Raw genomic sequence first — 16,095 nt, forward strand, 5'->3', positions numbered from 1 at the left:
AAACCCCCTGCCAGCTTATTGTTCATAAGTCGCTGGCATGCAATTCTTGGTTTAGAACCTTTCCATAAAAAGCGTGCACATGCTTCATTGTACTTAGTGATATCTTTTTTGTGCAGAAATAACGGAATATTATGTAAAATATATAGCAATTTAGGAAAAATAACTGATTTAATCAGCATCACGCGTGCCGAAAGGGATATAGGCAGCCCAGACCACTCCTCGAGTTTTTTGCAGCATTGTTCCAGGCAATCGACATAATTTGCCTTATACCATTCCGCCGGGTTGCATGATAATCTCAAACATAAGTATGAAATTTGCAAGACTTCCAGAAACGGATGATCTGTAATAGATGTAGATTCTTTTTGCAACCACAAAAGTTCTGATTTTGTGGTGTTTATCTTGTACCCTGATATCTCCCCAAAATCTAGAATAATACCTTGCAAGATTGGTAATGCTATTCTAAGATTGGATAAAAATAAAAGAAGATCATCTGCATACAGAAGCAGAACATGTTTCTCCCCTGCCAATGAAATACCCTCTAACTCCTGGCGCAATAATATAGCCAAAGGTTCTAAACTGATGTTAAATAAAAGAGGGGAAAGTGGACATCCCTGCCTGGTACCTCTGTGCAAGGTCAGTCGTTGAGATAAAACATTATTAATAATCACTGCGGATGTCGGGGCACTATAGATTAGTCTAATATAATCATTAAACTTTCCTGACAGGCCAAATTGATCAAGGGAGAAGAACAAATGATCCCAGCTGACACGATCAAATGCCTTCTCTGCGTCCACTGTTAAAATTGCTTTATCCATGATCTTATGATGTTTGGGGAGCTCATGTCTATTCCAATAGGACTCAATAAGTATTAACAATTTACGCATATTTCTTACCGGATTTCGTCCTGGCATAAAACCAGATTGGTCCCTGTGTATTATGCTGCCAATGCATGGTTTCAAACGGTTGGCAAGAATGGCAGCCAAAATCTTATAGTCCGTGTTAAGGACTGATATGGGCCGGTAGGCGTTAGGTGTCTCGGGATCCTTGCCCTTTTTCAAAATTAGTGAGATGTTCGCGGCAGCAAAATACTGGGAACAACTAGAGTTTTCTGAAAAATAATAATTGGGAAGATTTCAGCCTGATATAGTCTTGCTCCAAGAATTACACCTTAAGCCCCAAGAGTTTCCCAAACTTAAATCTAAATGGGTGGGGGAGGTTGTCGCAGCTCCATCCTCATCCAGAAAAAGAGGGGTGGCCATATTATTTAACAAGAATCTGGATTATCACTTACTTAGGGCTCGATTTATCAAACATATTCTCCTTAATTTGCTCCTTAATTCACGCCGTCTTAATATATCTCCTATTTATCAATCTGAAATACTCTGAAAAATGTGCAAATACGACTGCAAAATTATCGCCCTTCAATGTCCCTCGCCTAGGCGCACATTTGCGCAAAATAAAGCTTTAAAACGCCCTTTTCAGGGTGTATATTCAAGAATATGACCTATTTCTCTCCAAAATATATATTTATCATTATTTTGCGCCATTGGAGAGCCTAAAGTTCTCCTCCTAATACGACTACTAATGTTCTCCATGAAGAGATAGGAGAACATCTAATTTACTCCATATTTTCAGCGCAAGAAGATGGATTATTTCCTGATTTTGTCTGCAATTTCTTTAGCAAGGGGCCATGAAAATCGACGAAATTAACAGATTTTGCCAATACGTAGACGGCAAAGAGTTCCACGAGTTTTTCTACCTCGTTGTGGACTACAGGCATTATCTGATTATCAGATAAAAAAAAAGATTTCGCCTAAACAGGGAGAGCATACAAAATCTATATGTTCTAATACAGAATGATCTAGAGCCACAGACTAGAAGAACAAGGGCAATACCTGGAATGCTCAAGTTATTGGCAGTTTTGCATTTCCTAGGCACGGGCTCTTTTCAGGCTGTGTCCAGTGCAGTGGTTGGCATGAGTCAGCCTTCTTTTTGTAGACATTTGAGGACTGTCTTAAAAGCGATTTTGAAGCATCTAAATAAATTTATATATGTGCCAAGGAATGTACATGAATGGCACCAAGTAAAATCTGGTTTTTATCAAGTTGCCGGCATTCCAAATGTCCTAGGTGCAATTGATTGCACACATATTGCAATTCGACCACCAGCTTTAAGGGAGGAGCAATATCGAAATCGTAAACACTTCCACTCTCTCAATGTTCAAGCAGTATGTGACTCTAACCTTCGGTTTTGGGCAGTAAGATCAGGTTTTCCAGGGTCATGCCACGATTATCACATATTAAAGCAGTCTGCTTTATTTGCAGCATTTGAACGTGGAGAGATGCCACATGGTTGGCTATTAGGTGAATATTAAAATTTTTATATTTATTTATAAAATGTCATATTTTAACCTCATAAACCTGTTGTTACATGTCGCTAATTTGTAATTGTATTATATTTTTGAAGGTGACAGCGGGTACCCCTGTAGGCCTTGGCTCTTGACACCTGTACCAATACCTCATACACGATCAGAAATCAAGTTCAACGAATCTCACAGGTCGACAAGGAGTGCTATTGAGCGTACATTCGGGGTACTGAAAATGAGATTTCGGGTGTTGGACCGTTCTGGTGGTGATCTACAATATTCCCCAGAGAAATGTAATGACATAATTCTGGTGTCATGCATAATGCATAATATAGCTATTTCCCAACTAAATATAGATGAGGTGTGTCTGGAGAATGTGCCAGAAGATGTTTATGTTCCTCAGGAAATTGTCACAAGACATACCACAAGAGCTGGAGTGGAAAATCGTCTTGAAATTATTGAACGATTTTTTAGATGTAAGTCTACTTAATAAAATTGTATTAACATGTTAATATTGTTTGTTCTATATTATTAATTACACCTTTTTTTTTTCAGGAAATTTTCTGATTGGATTCAAATATATATATATAATATTTTATTTTTATATAAGAGAAATTATATAGTTTGATACCAAAGTTGTGTTGTGTTATTTATACATATATATATATATATATATATATATATATATATATATATATAAAATAGAGTTAAATATATCTTTTTCTATTTTTGAATAAAAAATGAATACTTTGAAAAAAAAAAAGTTTAGTTATTTACTTTGAATTAAAATTTTTTATTTAATAATATAAAAAACTTTATTAAACACCAAAAATTAACATCAAAACAGTGAACTCTAATAAACATTAACAAAGGTTATAAGTGCGTTAAATATTTTAGAACCCATAACTTGAAGGTATATATGAAGAATAGAATTATAAATCAGGATGTCGTCTATTCAAGAACTCTAACTTTTTCTGATAATACTCCTTTTGCACTGTTAACTGTTCTTGAAGTATATTATTTCTCTGTTTTTCTAATTCTATCATTTGTTTAAAAAATTCATTTTGTTCATTTCTGAAAGACAATGCCATATCTGTTAATCTTTCAACTTCATTTGGTCTCTCCGGTTCATCTATCTGACATTGTTCTGCATCCTCAATCTCTTCCTCACATTCTGATTCCTCTACATGTGGTGTTTCAAGTGGTGTTGATGTTTGTCCCTCTATTTGTGTCTCATCATCATCATCCTCCTGACAAACTGTGTCAGTCACAAGTGGTTGTAATGTGATTTCTATTTCATCTATGAATGTCAAAAAAAATAAATTAAAAAAATAAATAAAATTAATTAAAAAAAAAAAAAAAGTCAATAATTACCATCAAATAATGTAATTGACGAATCCTGCATTGTTTGTAGTAATCCCCTGACACCTGTAACAATAAATACATTGAAATTCAGATATATGTTTTTAAATTAAATATCTTTACATAAACAGAATTTTCAGGAGAAAAGTAAGAAACGTATTAATACATATTAATTACATTTCATTGTCCATTCTTTTCATTAATACAAATGATATTAACATTTTTGTAATATACTTTTACTTACTGGTAGTTTCTTCCCTGCATGGTATACCACATGGAGATGTTGTGGGTTGTTGATGTTCACTAGTCAACTCAGACTCGGATGGTAGGTCCACCTGGGCATTTTCTATTTCATTTTCAAATGCCTGTTCATGTTCTTCTATAGTACATATAAACAAAATAAAAAATAATTAAAATTAAAAATTGAAAAACTGAATATACAAAATACATGTTAAAGAAATAGTATAGTGTAAATTATTCTTTCATTATTCTGATAGAGCATGGAATTTCCAAAAAATTTTATAATTCAATACTATTATAATTTTTATATTTTCTTCTTTTTGGATTATCTTTCATTTCCCCAACAAAAAAATCTAAGTTTAGAAGCGTGGCCATTTTTGGGTGTGACACCTGTTTAGCGCTTGAGGATTGGTTTCTTTTTAAATGTAGCCATCCAATTAACAAGCGGTATCCAGGTCCTCATCCAAAAATGGTCCTGCTTCCAAGCAAACTTTGTTAAATACATATTAAAATCAAAAAATATAAAATATTAATATAAAAAAATTATTACAAGGGTATGCTCTGTCTGAATCATGAAATATAAGTTAAGAATATATTATACTATTCGTTTAATAGCAATCAATTAGATATTTACCTCCAAAATCCATGGTATCTGATGGTACATCAAGTCCCACCACGACAGCATCCCCCATCCTGGCATACAGCATCTGTTCATAGTCGAGCAGTTCAGCCCTATATGCGGGGCCTCCACCAGTTCCTTTTGATAACTGCTTTTCCTTACATACTTTTCTTTTAATATTCTTACGAATATCATTCACCCGCTTCCGACAGGCCCTGACGTCTTTCGGAAAACTACCCTCTGCTGACACAGCACGACTAATTTGTTCCCAAATAGCCTTTTTTCTTTGAGGGTTGACAGATTTTGCTTGATATCCGATAATAACATCGTAATGTTCGATGACAACTTCAACTAAAAAACAGTTCTGTCGATGACTAAACATCACACTTCGGCCACTTTTCGTCTTTCCAGCTAGTCCAGTAGCCATCGCAAATTTAGATAAAAAAAACAGAATTTATGTTTACCTGATAAATTTCTTTCTCCAACGGTGTGTCCGGTCCACGGCGTCATCCTTACTTGTGGGATATTCTCTTCCCCAACAGGAAATGGCAAAGAGCCCAGCAAAGCTGGTCACATGATCCCTCCTAGGCTCCGCCTACCCCAGTCATTCGACCGACGTTAAGGAGGAATATTTGCATAGGAGAAACCATATGGTACCGTGGTGACTGTAGTTAAAGAAAATAAATTATCAGACCTGATTAAAAAACCAGGGCGGGCCGTGGACCGGACACACCGTTGGAGAAAGAAATTTATCAGGTAAACATAAATTCTGTTTTCTCCAACATCGGTGTGTCCGGTCCACGGCGTCATCCTTACTTGTGGGAACCAATACCAAAGCTTTAGGACACGGATGAAGGGAGGGAGCAAATCAGGTCACCTAAATGGAAGGCACCACGGCTTGCAAAACCTTTCTCCCAAAAATAGCCTCAGAAGAAGCAAAAGTATCAAACTTGTAAAATTTGGTAAAAGTGTGCAGTGAAGACCAAGTCGCTGCCCTACATATCTGATCAACAGAAGCCTCGTTCTTGAAGGCCCATGTGGAAGCCACAGCCCTAGTGGAATGAGCTGTGATTCTTTCGGGAGGCTGCCGTCCGGCAGTCTCGTAAGCCAATCTGATGATGCTTTTAATCCAAAAAGAGAGAGAGGTAGAAGTTGCTTTTTGACCTCTCCTTTTACCTGAATAAACAACAAACAAGGAAGATGTTTGTCTAAAATCCTTTGTAGCATCTAAATAGAATTTTAGAGCGCGAACAACATCCAAATTGTGCAACAAACGTTCCTTCTTTGAAACTGGTTTTGGACACAGAGAAGGTACGATAATCTCCTGGTTAATGTTTTTGTTAGAAACAACTTTTGGAAGAAAACCAGGTTTAGTACGTAAAACCACCTTATCTGCATGGAACACCAGATAAGGAGGAGAACACTGCAGAGCAGATAATTCTGAGACTCTTCTAGCAGAAGAAATCGCAACTAAAAACAAAACTTTCCAAGATAATAACTTAATATCAACGGAATGTAAGGGTTCAAACGGAACCCCCTGAAGAACTGAAAGAACTAAATTGAGACTCCAAGGAGGAGTCAAAGGTTTGTAAACAGGCTTGATTCTAACCAGAGCCTGAGCAAAGGCTTGAACATCTGGCACAGCTGCCAGCTTTTTGTGAAGTAATACCGACAAGGCAGAAATCTGTCCCTTCAGGGAACTAGCAGATAATCCTTTTTCCAATCCTTCTTGAAGGAAGGATAGAATCCTAGGAATCTTAACCTTGTCCCAAGGGAATCCTTTAGATTCACACCAACAGATATATTTTTTCCAAATTTTGTGGTAAATCTTTCTAGTTACAGGCTTTCTGGCCTGAACAAGAGTATCGATAACAGAATCTGAGAATCCTCGCTTCGATAAAATCAAGCGTTCAATCTCCAAGCAGTCAGCTGGAGTGAAACCAGATTCGGATGTTCGAACGGACCCTGAACAAGAAGGTCTCGTCTCAAAGGTAGCTTCCAAGGTGGAGCCGATGACATATTCACCAGATCTGCATACCAAGTCCTGCGTGGCCACGCAGGAGCTATCAAGATCACCGACGCCCTCTCCTGATTGATCCTGGCTACCAGCCTGGGGATGAGAGGAAATGGCGGGAACACATAAGCTAGTTTGAAGGTCCAAGGTGCTACTAGTGCATCCACTAGAGCCGCCTTGGGATCCCTGGATCTGGCCCCGTAGCAAGGAACTTTGAAGTTCTGACGAGAGGCCATCAGATCCATGTCTGGAATGCCCCACAGGTGAGTGACTTGATTTCCGGATGGAGTTCCCACTCCCCCGGATGCAATGTCTGACGACTCAGAAAATCCGCTTCCCAATTTTCCACTCCTGGGATGTGGATAGCAGACAGGTGGCAGGAGTGAGACTCCGCCCATAGAATGATTTTGGTCACTTCTTCCATCGCTAGGGAACTCCTTGTTCCCCCCTGATGGTTGATGTACGCAACAGTTGTCATGTTGTCTGATTGAAACCGTATGAACTTGGTCCTCGCTAGCCGAGGCCAGGCCTTGAGAGCATTGAATATCGCTCTCAGTTCCAGAATATTTATCGGTAGAAGAGATTCTTCCCGAGACCAAAGACCCTGAGCTTTCAGGGATCCCCAGACCGCGCCCCAGCCCATCAGACTGGCGTCGGTCGTGACAATGACCCACTCTGGTCTGCGGAACGTCATCCCTTGAGACAGATTGTCCAGGGACAGCCACCAACGGAGTGAGTCTCTGGTCCTCTGATTTACTTGTATCTTCGGAGACAAGTCTGTATAGTCCCCATTCCACTGACTGAGCATGCACAGTTGTAATGGTCTTAGATGAATGCGCGCAAAAGGAACTATGTCCATCGCCGCTACCATCAACCCGATCACTTCCATGCACTGAGCTATGGAAGGAAGAGGAACGGAATGAAGTATCCGACAAGAGTCTAGAAGTTTTGTTTTTCTGGCCTCTGTTAGAAAGATCCTCATTTCTAAAGAGTCTATAATTGTTCCCAAGAAGGGAACCCTTGTTGACGGGGATAGAGAACTCTTTTCCACGTTCACTTTCCAGCCGTGAGATCTGAGAAAGGCCAGGACAATGTCCGTGTGAGCCTTTGCTTGAGGAAGGGACGACGCTTGAATCAGAATGTCGTCCAGGTAAGGTACTACTGCAATGCCCCTTGGTCTTAGCACCGCTAGAAGGGAGCCTAGTACCTTTGTGAAAATCCTTGGAGCAGTGGCTAATCCGAAAGGAAGCGCCACGAACTGGTAATGTTTGTCCAGGAATGCAAACCTTAGGAACCGATGATGTTCCTAGTGGATAGGAATATGTAGATACGCATCCTTTAAATCCACCGTGGTCATGAATTGACCCTCCTGGATGGAAGGAAGAATAGTTCGAATGGTTTCCATCTTGAAAGATGGAACCTTGAGAAACTTGTTTAAGATCTTGAGATCTAAGATTGGTCTGAACGTTCCCTCTTTTTTGGGAACTATGAACAGATTGGAGTAGAACCCCATCCCTTGTTCTCTTAGTGGAACAGGATGAATCACTCCCATTTTTAACAAGTCTTCTACACAATGTAAGAACGCCTGTCTTTTTATGTGGTCTGAAGACAACTGAGACCTGTGGAACCTCCCCCTTGGGGGAAGTCCCTTGAATTCCAGAAGATAACCCTGGGAGACTATTTCTAGCGCCCAAGGATCCAGAACATCTCTTGCCCAAGCCTGAGCGAAGAGAGAGAGTCTGCCCCCCACCAGATCCGGTCCCGGATCGGGGGCCAATATTTCATGCTGTCTTGGTAGCAGTGGCAGGCTTCTTGGCCTGCTTTCCCTTGTTCCAGCCTTGCATTGGTCTCCAAGCTGGCTTGGCTTGAGAAGTATTACCCTCTTGCTTAGAGGACGTAGCACTTTGGGCTGGTCCGTTTTTACGAAAGGGACGAAAATTGGGTCTATTTTTCGCCTTGAAAGGCCGATCCTGAGGAAGGGCGTGGCCCTTACCCCCAGTGATATCCGAGATAATCTCTTTCAAGTCAGGGCCAAACAGCGTTTTCCCCTTGAAAGGAATGTTTAGTAGCTTGTTCTTGGAAGACGCGTCAGCCGACCAAGATTTCAACCAAAGCGCTCTGCGCGCCACAATAGCAAACCCAGAATTCTTAGCCGCTAACCTAGCCAATTGCAAAGTGGCGTCTAGGGTGAAAGAATTAGCCAATTTGAGAGCATTGATTCTGTCCATAATCTCCTCATAAGGAGGAGAATCACTATCGAGCGCCTTTATCAGTTCATCAAACCAGAAACATGCGGCTGTAGTGACAGGGACAATGCATGAAATTGGTTGTAGAAGGTAACCCTGCTGAACAAACATCTTTTTAAGCAAACCTTCTAATTTTTTATCCATAGGATCTTTGAAAGCACAACTATCCTCTATGGGTATAGTGGTGCGTTTGTTTAAAGTAGAAACCGCTCCCTCGACCTTGGGGACTGTCTGCCATAAGTCCTTTCTGGGGTCGACCATAGGAAACAATTTTTTAAATATGGGGGGAGGGACGAAAGGAATACCGGGCCTTTCCCATTCTTTATTAACAATGTCCGCCACCCGCTTGGGTATAGGAAAAGCTTCTGGGAGCTCCGGCACCTCTAGGAACTTGTCCATTTTACATAGTTTCTCTGGGATGACCAACTTTTCACAATCATCCAGAGTGGATAATACCTCCTTAAGCAGAATGCGGAGATGTTCCAACTTAAATTTAAATGCAATTACATCAGGTTCAGCCTGTTGAGAAATGTTCCCTGAATCAGTAATTTCTCCCTCAGACAAAACCTCCCTGGCCCCCTCAGATTGGGTTAGGGGCCCTTCAGAGATATTAATATCAGCGTCGTCATGCTCTTCAGTAACTAAAACAGAGCAGCCACGCTTACGCTGACAAGGGTTCATTTTGGCTAAAATGTTTTTGACAGAATTATCCATTACAGCCGTTAATTGTTGCATAGTAAGCAGTATTGGCGCGCTAGATGTACTAGGGGCCTCCTGAGTGGGCAAGACTCGTGTAGACGAAGGAGGGAATGATGCAGTACCATGCTTACTCCCCTCACTTGAGGAATCATCTTGGGCATCATTGTCATTATCACATAAATCACATTTATTTAAATGAACAGGAATTCTGGCTTCCCCACATTCAGAACACAGTCTATCTGGTAGTTCAGACATGTTAAACAGGCATAAACTTGATAATAAAGTACAAAAAACGTTTTAAAATAAAACCGTTACTGTCACTTTAAATTTTAAACTGAACACACTTTATTACTGCAATTGCGAAAAAACATGAAGGAATTGTACAAAATTCACCAAATTTTCACCACAGTGTCTTAAAGCCTTAAAAGTATTGCACACCAAATTTGGAAGCTTTAACCCTTAAAATAACGGAACCGGAGCCGTTTTAACACTTTAACCCCTTTACAGTCCCTGGTATCTGCTTTGCTGAGACCCAACCAAGCCCAAAGGGGAATACGATACCAAATGACGCCTTCAGAAAGTCTTTTCTAAGTATCAGAGCTCCTCTCACATGCGACTGCATGCCATGCCTCTCAAAAACAAGTGCGCCACACCGGCGCGAAAATGAGGCTCTGCTTATGCTTTGGGAAAGCCCCAGAGAAATAAGGTGTCTAATACAGTGCCTGCCGATATTATAATATCAATAAACCCAGATAAAATGATTCCTCAAAGCTAAATATGTTTTAAAACTGAATCGATTTAGCCCAGAAAAGTCTACAATCTTAATAAGCCCTTGTGAAGCCCTTATTTACCATCGTAATAAACATGGCTTACCGGATCCCATAGGGAAAAATGACAGCTTCCAGCATTACATCGTCTTGTTAGAATGTGTCATACCTCAAGCAGCAAGAGACTGCACACTGTTCCCCCAACTGAAGTTAATTGCTCTCAACAGTCCTGTGTGGAACAGCCATGGATTTTAGTTACGGTGCTAAAATCATTTTCCTCATACAAACAGAAATCTTCATCTCTTTTCTGTTTCTGAGTAAATAGTACATACCAGCACTATTTTAAAATAACAAACTCTTGATTGAATAATAAAAACTACAGTTAAACACTAAAAAACTCTAAGCCATCTCCGTGGAGATGTTGCCTGTACAACGGCAAAGAGAATGACTGGGGTAGGCGGAGCCTAGGAGGGATCATGTGACCAGCTTTGCTGGGCTCTTTGCCATTTCCTGTTGGGGAAGAGAATATCCCACAAGTAAGGATGACGCCGTGGACCGGACACACCTATGTTGGAGAAATGGCGCTAATAAGAATAGTGTCTTCGTTCGAAGTCAGAATAAAGTAATGAACAATTATCACTAACAACTTTTGTTCCAGAACGTTACAGAAATGGGGCGTTATATGAATAGATTACTGAATAATTTAAATAAAATTAGTAACTGTAATTTGATTGCACAATTAGAATTTACTTTATTCCTATTGGTCAAATGTGTATTTTTTTCAAATTGATGTGTCTTTATTTTTATATACATTCTTTTTTAAAATTCGAAACTATTTGTATGTATCAATTGGGGTAACAACGAACATAGCCCTAAAAATAAATTTAACCTATGAAAAAAAATGTATCGACTGTAGAAATATCGTCACAGTTATTGCACATTGTAACAATTGCCAGTTATCTTGTATCGACTGTAGAAATATAGTGCACGTTATTGCGCACTTTGTAACAACTTACATGTAATCTATATTTATACAAAAAGATGTCACTAGTTTAATATTTTTTCTTTAATATTGATCAATAAATAAGTTTCTACTCGATTACTTATTTCTTTTAAACATAAATCATTTTTAAAATGGGTATATTTTAATGCGCAATTACAATAACAATTAGTTCCGTTATTGGGTGGAGTTTTATGGTTAGAGAGATACATACATACATTTGAAGATGAATCGTTCCAAGAAGTTTTCCATTGGTGAATTACTGATAATCACCTATACAATGGAAAAGTATTTTCCGAAAAAAAGGAAGGGGATATTCACATTGGAACAGGATAAAAGAAATCCAATTTTATCAGAGATGGTGCGACGGGTCAGACGTCTGTCTGGCCATAATAGGACTAGAAAACAGTGCCTGAAGCGTTATAATGATCTAATCCGGAGACAATCTAAATTAAGGACCCTAATAAGAAGCTATGTTATGAAATGTAAGTATTTATGTAATAGTTGTGTATCAATTTTGTAACTCTATTGTAATCTGTCATTAGTTGTTACTTTGTTTACATAATCTTGAACTTTGTACAAAAATATAATTGCAAATTAAGTATCCATTTCAGCTTTATTGCGGTTTGTGAAACAGTATTAACAATGTAATTGTTTCAGTCTGATGTTGTACTGTAAAATCGATTACCAATATAAATACAATTGTATTTCAATTTTTTACAGTCAAAAATAGAAAAAGGCCCCGTTATCTGCGCCCAATAAAATGGAATCCATCCAGTCCAGAAGCTGATTGTGATCCACTACCGACTGTTTTTCTGGAGTCTGAGGCTATAATTACAACAGGTATGAATATAGTTACTAAAATGTTTAATATTAAGATAACTCATCATTGCTATTAACATTTATATGTTCAAAATTTTTAGAAAAAGGGAAAAAAAAAAGAGGCGACAACGTCGCAGAAGGCCAATGCCCATCATTGATGATGAATCTGACAATGAAGGTAGATTTAATTCACATATATCTTACAAATAAATAAAATTATTCTATTTAATGACTATAATCATATTAATTATAGACATGATTGAAGAAGATACAAACCAAAATGCCATTGAAGATATAATTGTTGAAGAGGAAAATAATAATATGAATCGAGATTCACCAAATAGCGAGCAACAACAAGACAATAATATATGTAGGTTCATATGTCTATTCAGTCACTCCTTATATGTCATTATTTGTACTAAAATAGAACTTTTGTTTTAGTGAATAATTATTGAAAAGAGATATGGATTTCAATCAGCATTGTTCTATTACATAAGTATTCCTGTTATAATTATTTTGTATGTCTTTCAGCTATTCAAGATGAAGGACAGAACCTTGAACATGAAGAAGAACTGCAATCTAATTCATCCAATGTAACGGAATTTTATGATTGGAGTGAGTTCTTTTGAATCATAACAATCTTTAGCTTTCAGTATTGTGTGGAACAAAAGATGCATGTGCGTGTACACAGTATTATCAAGATGACATGCTTTTAAATAACAACAGAGGTGTAGATAAAACCTTCTAACAAGATATTAGTCTTTTGTCTGTGTTTCTTGTTAGCATTAGATAAAACACTATCTTGTAATACTGAACTGAAATGTATTCAATTCATGACATAACTATTTTTCTATTTCTCATTGGTATAGTGCCTGAAGATCAAGAAATAACTATCAACAAAAAAGAAATTTTGGATACCCTGCTGGAAGTTGAAAATAATTTGATGAGGACATACATAAAAGTGCAAAACTTAAGAGAAAAATATCAATCATTTTAATTAGGAACAATAAAGCAAAACATTATTTCTTTTCATTTTTAAATAAAAAAAATTATTATGATATGAAAATAACATTTATTTTGGTTTTCAATAAATCCATATATTTTACAATTTAAAGGTGTGTGTGTGTTTATTTAATCTAAAACATTGAATTATTTTATTTAAAAAAAAATAATAAAAAAACCTATAAATGCTGAGGGGGGAGGTGGATATAAATATAAGAGTTGGGTTAGATCAAAGGGTTGGGTTATATCTTTGAAATACATAAACTCATGTTTAGATAAGTAGTTCAAAAGTTAATGCAAAGATATAATTTGTAATACAATTTGGAATGAGATCTTGATGTGCTTTCTTAAATAATATAAACATTGATACAACAAATAATAAAGTAGATATCAAAAAATTGTGTTATTTTCAACATTAAATTTTAATCTTACCATTTAACTTCTATCCCTTCAAAGATTTATATGTGAGAGAATGTGATAATATGATCACAATTATTATATTCAAATTTTTAAAACATTGTTAGCGATTATCGGAAATATAAATAAATTTTGTGTTTATTGAAAAGCACACATCGAATTTGTAACATTGATAACTGAACAATACAAATTAAAAGTAATCAATGAGAATTCACATTTATTTCTCATATGCGCTTTAATTTAACACATTTTTAATAATAAATATGGCGCAAATATATGAATAACGGCGAGATTTATCAATATCACGCCACATCTCGCCTTTGGAAAGCAACGTAGAAATACGACCCCTTTTATGATAAATAATGGCGCACATGTGCGCCTATCCGATGGCGATATGCAGAGTACTTGACGGAGAACGGAACGGCGATCTTGAACAAAGTTTGATAAATCGAGCCCATAATGTGGAAGTAGACCCGGAGGGGAGGTTTTTAAATATTGGAAATCGAGGTTAATAAGACACATTATGCATTATGTAATATCTATGGTCCGAATCAAATAGATTATAACTTTTGGTCTGAACTAACACTTAAACTACATAAATATATAGGGCGTAATTTAATTATTGCTGGGGATCTTAATCCAATTGCAGATACCACGTTAGATAATTCGAAAAAAAGGTCACTGAGGGTGAGATGTAGGAAGGCTCGTATCTTTCATAAGCTGTGTGCACAATTGGGTCTAGTTGATATCTGGCGCTCACAGAACCCGGATAGTCGCACATTTACATGCATGTCACAAGCCCAGCAGGCGCTGTCCATGATTGATTACTTTCTCATTTCAGATTCTCTCCTTAGTTGGAACTGGACTTCGCGAATTGAACATTATAATTTCGGACCATGCTGTCATCTCATTGACTTGCAATATGGCACTAAGAAATCTGGGCAGTAATCATTTCTTCTTTCCCAAATTTTTAAATAATAATTCGAGTTTCCAAAATTGGCTAAGACTGAAGTGGGCAGATTATTCCAAAAATAACAGGAATTATTTAGACAAGATTGAGGTATTCTGGGAAACATCCAAGGCGGTCTTGCGTGGGGTGATAAAATCCTATATTATCACTTTGAAAAAGAAATGTACTCAGGTTGGTAGGCAGTTGGCTAATCAAGTCAAGAACGCATATAGAGCCTATATTAATAATCCAACCAAGTATCGTTGGGAGATATACGTAAACGCTAAGACGGTGCGTGACATACATATAAAACAAAATAGTGTGCAGGAGGACATTAGATTGAAAGCCATCTATGGAGGACATAAAGGTAGATCTTCAAAGTTTCTAGCTAGGTTGGTTAAATCCTCCCCAAGGCAAGCTATTTCAGCAATTAAACAGGGTACTTTACGGTATACGAAACATCCTGACATTGAAAGGGTTTTTGTTGAATATTTCCAAGACGTATATAAATTAGAGGACCCGAATTTAATTAAGAAAAGAGAATTTTGGGAGAGGATAAAGGTACCAAAATTATCCGAGGAAATGAGGAACTCCATAAATGTTCCTATTTCCGAAGGAGAGATAATAGCTGCAATCAAACATGCCAAACCAAATAAAGCTGCAAAACCAGACTCGTTTCCCATCGAATTCTATAGGATCTTAGAACCACAGGTGGTACCGGTATTGGAAAAATCATATAAATTATTATTTTTCATTGTTCTCTACGCCTGGGATGTGGATCGCTGACAGGTGGCAAGAGTGAGACTCTGCCCAGCGAATTATCTTTGAGACTTCTAACATCGATAGGGAACTCCTGGTTCCCCCTTGATGGTTGATGTAAGCCACAGTCGTGATGTTGTCCGACTGAAATCTGATGAACCTCAGTGTTGCTAACTGAGGCCAAGCTAGAAGAGCATTGAATATTGCTCTTAACTCCAGAATATTTATTGGGAGGAGTTTCTCCTCCTGAGTCCACGATCCCTGAGCCTTCAGGGAGTTCCAGACTGCGCCCCAACCTAGAAGGCTGGCATCTGTTGTTACAATCGTAATAATAATTGCAGCGGTCTGAGATGCAGGAGTGCAAATGGCACTATGTCCATTGCCGCTACCATTAAGCCGATTACTTCCATGCACTGAGCCACTGACGGGCGTGGAATGGAATGAAGGACACGGCAAGCATTTAGAAGTTTTGATAACCTGGACGGAGACTCTTGTGAGTAGTGATAGAGAACTCTTTTCCACGTTCACTTTCCACCCATGCGACCTCAGAAATGCCAGAACTATCTCTGTATGAGACTTGGCAATTTGAAAGCTTGACGCCTGTATCAGAATGTCGTCTAGATACGGAGCCACCGCTATGCCTCGCAGGCTTAGAACCGCCAGAAGTGAGCCCAGAACCTTTGTAAAAATTCTCAGGGCAGTGGCCAACCCGAAGGGAAGAGCTACAAATTGGTAATGCCTGTCTAGAAAGGCATACCTTAGGAACCGATGATCTTTGTGAATCGGTATGTGAAGGTAGGCATCCTTTAAGTCCACTGTGGTCATGTACTGACC

The 16,095-nt window shown here is 38.1% G+C and overlaps 1 protein-coding gene and 1 long non-coding RNA gene across 2 annotated transcripts in view; both read right to left on the reverse strand.

Annotated features, from left to right (window-relative positions):
- The window catches only part of TBCCD1 (TBCC domain containing 1), a 210,625-nt gene that overhangs the window by 121,080 nt on the left and 73,450 nt on the right, over positions 1-16,095 (reverse strand). The gene's annotated exons all lie outside the window — the stretch shown is intronic.
- Positions 3,585-3,986, reverse strand: LOC128645516 (uncharacterized). The gene is made up of 3 exons (XR_008400126.1): positions 3,972-3,986; positions 3,740-3,793; positions 3,585-3,665 (listed from the first exon to the last, which is right to left on the reverse strand). It is a non-coding gene; the product is annotated as an uncharacterized LOC128645516 (long non-coding RNA).

The sequence above is a fragment of the Bombina bombina genome, chromosome 1, assembly GCF_027579735.1.
Source record: "Bombina bombina isolate aBomBom1 chromosome 1, aBomBom1.pri, whole genome shotgun sequence".
In the NCBI taxonomy this organism is placed as follows: Eukaryota; Metazoa; Chordata; class Amphibia; order Anura; family Bombinatoridae; genus Bombina; species Bombina bombina.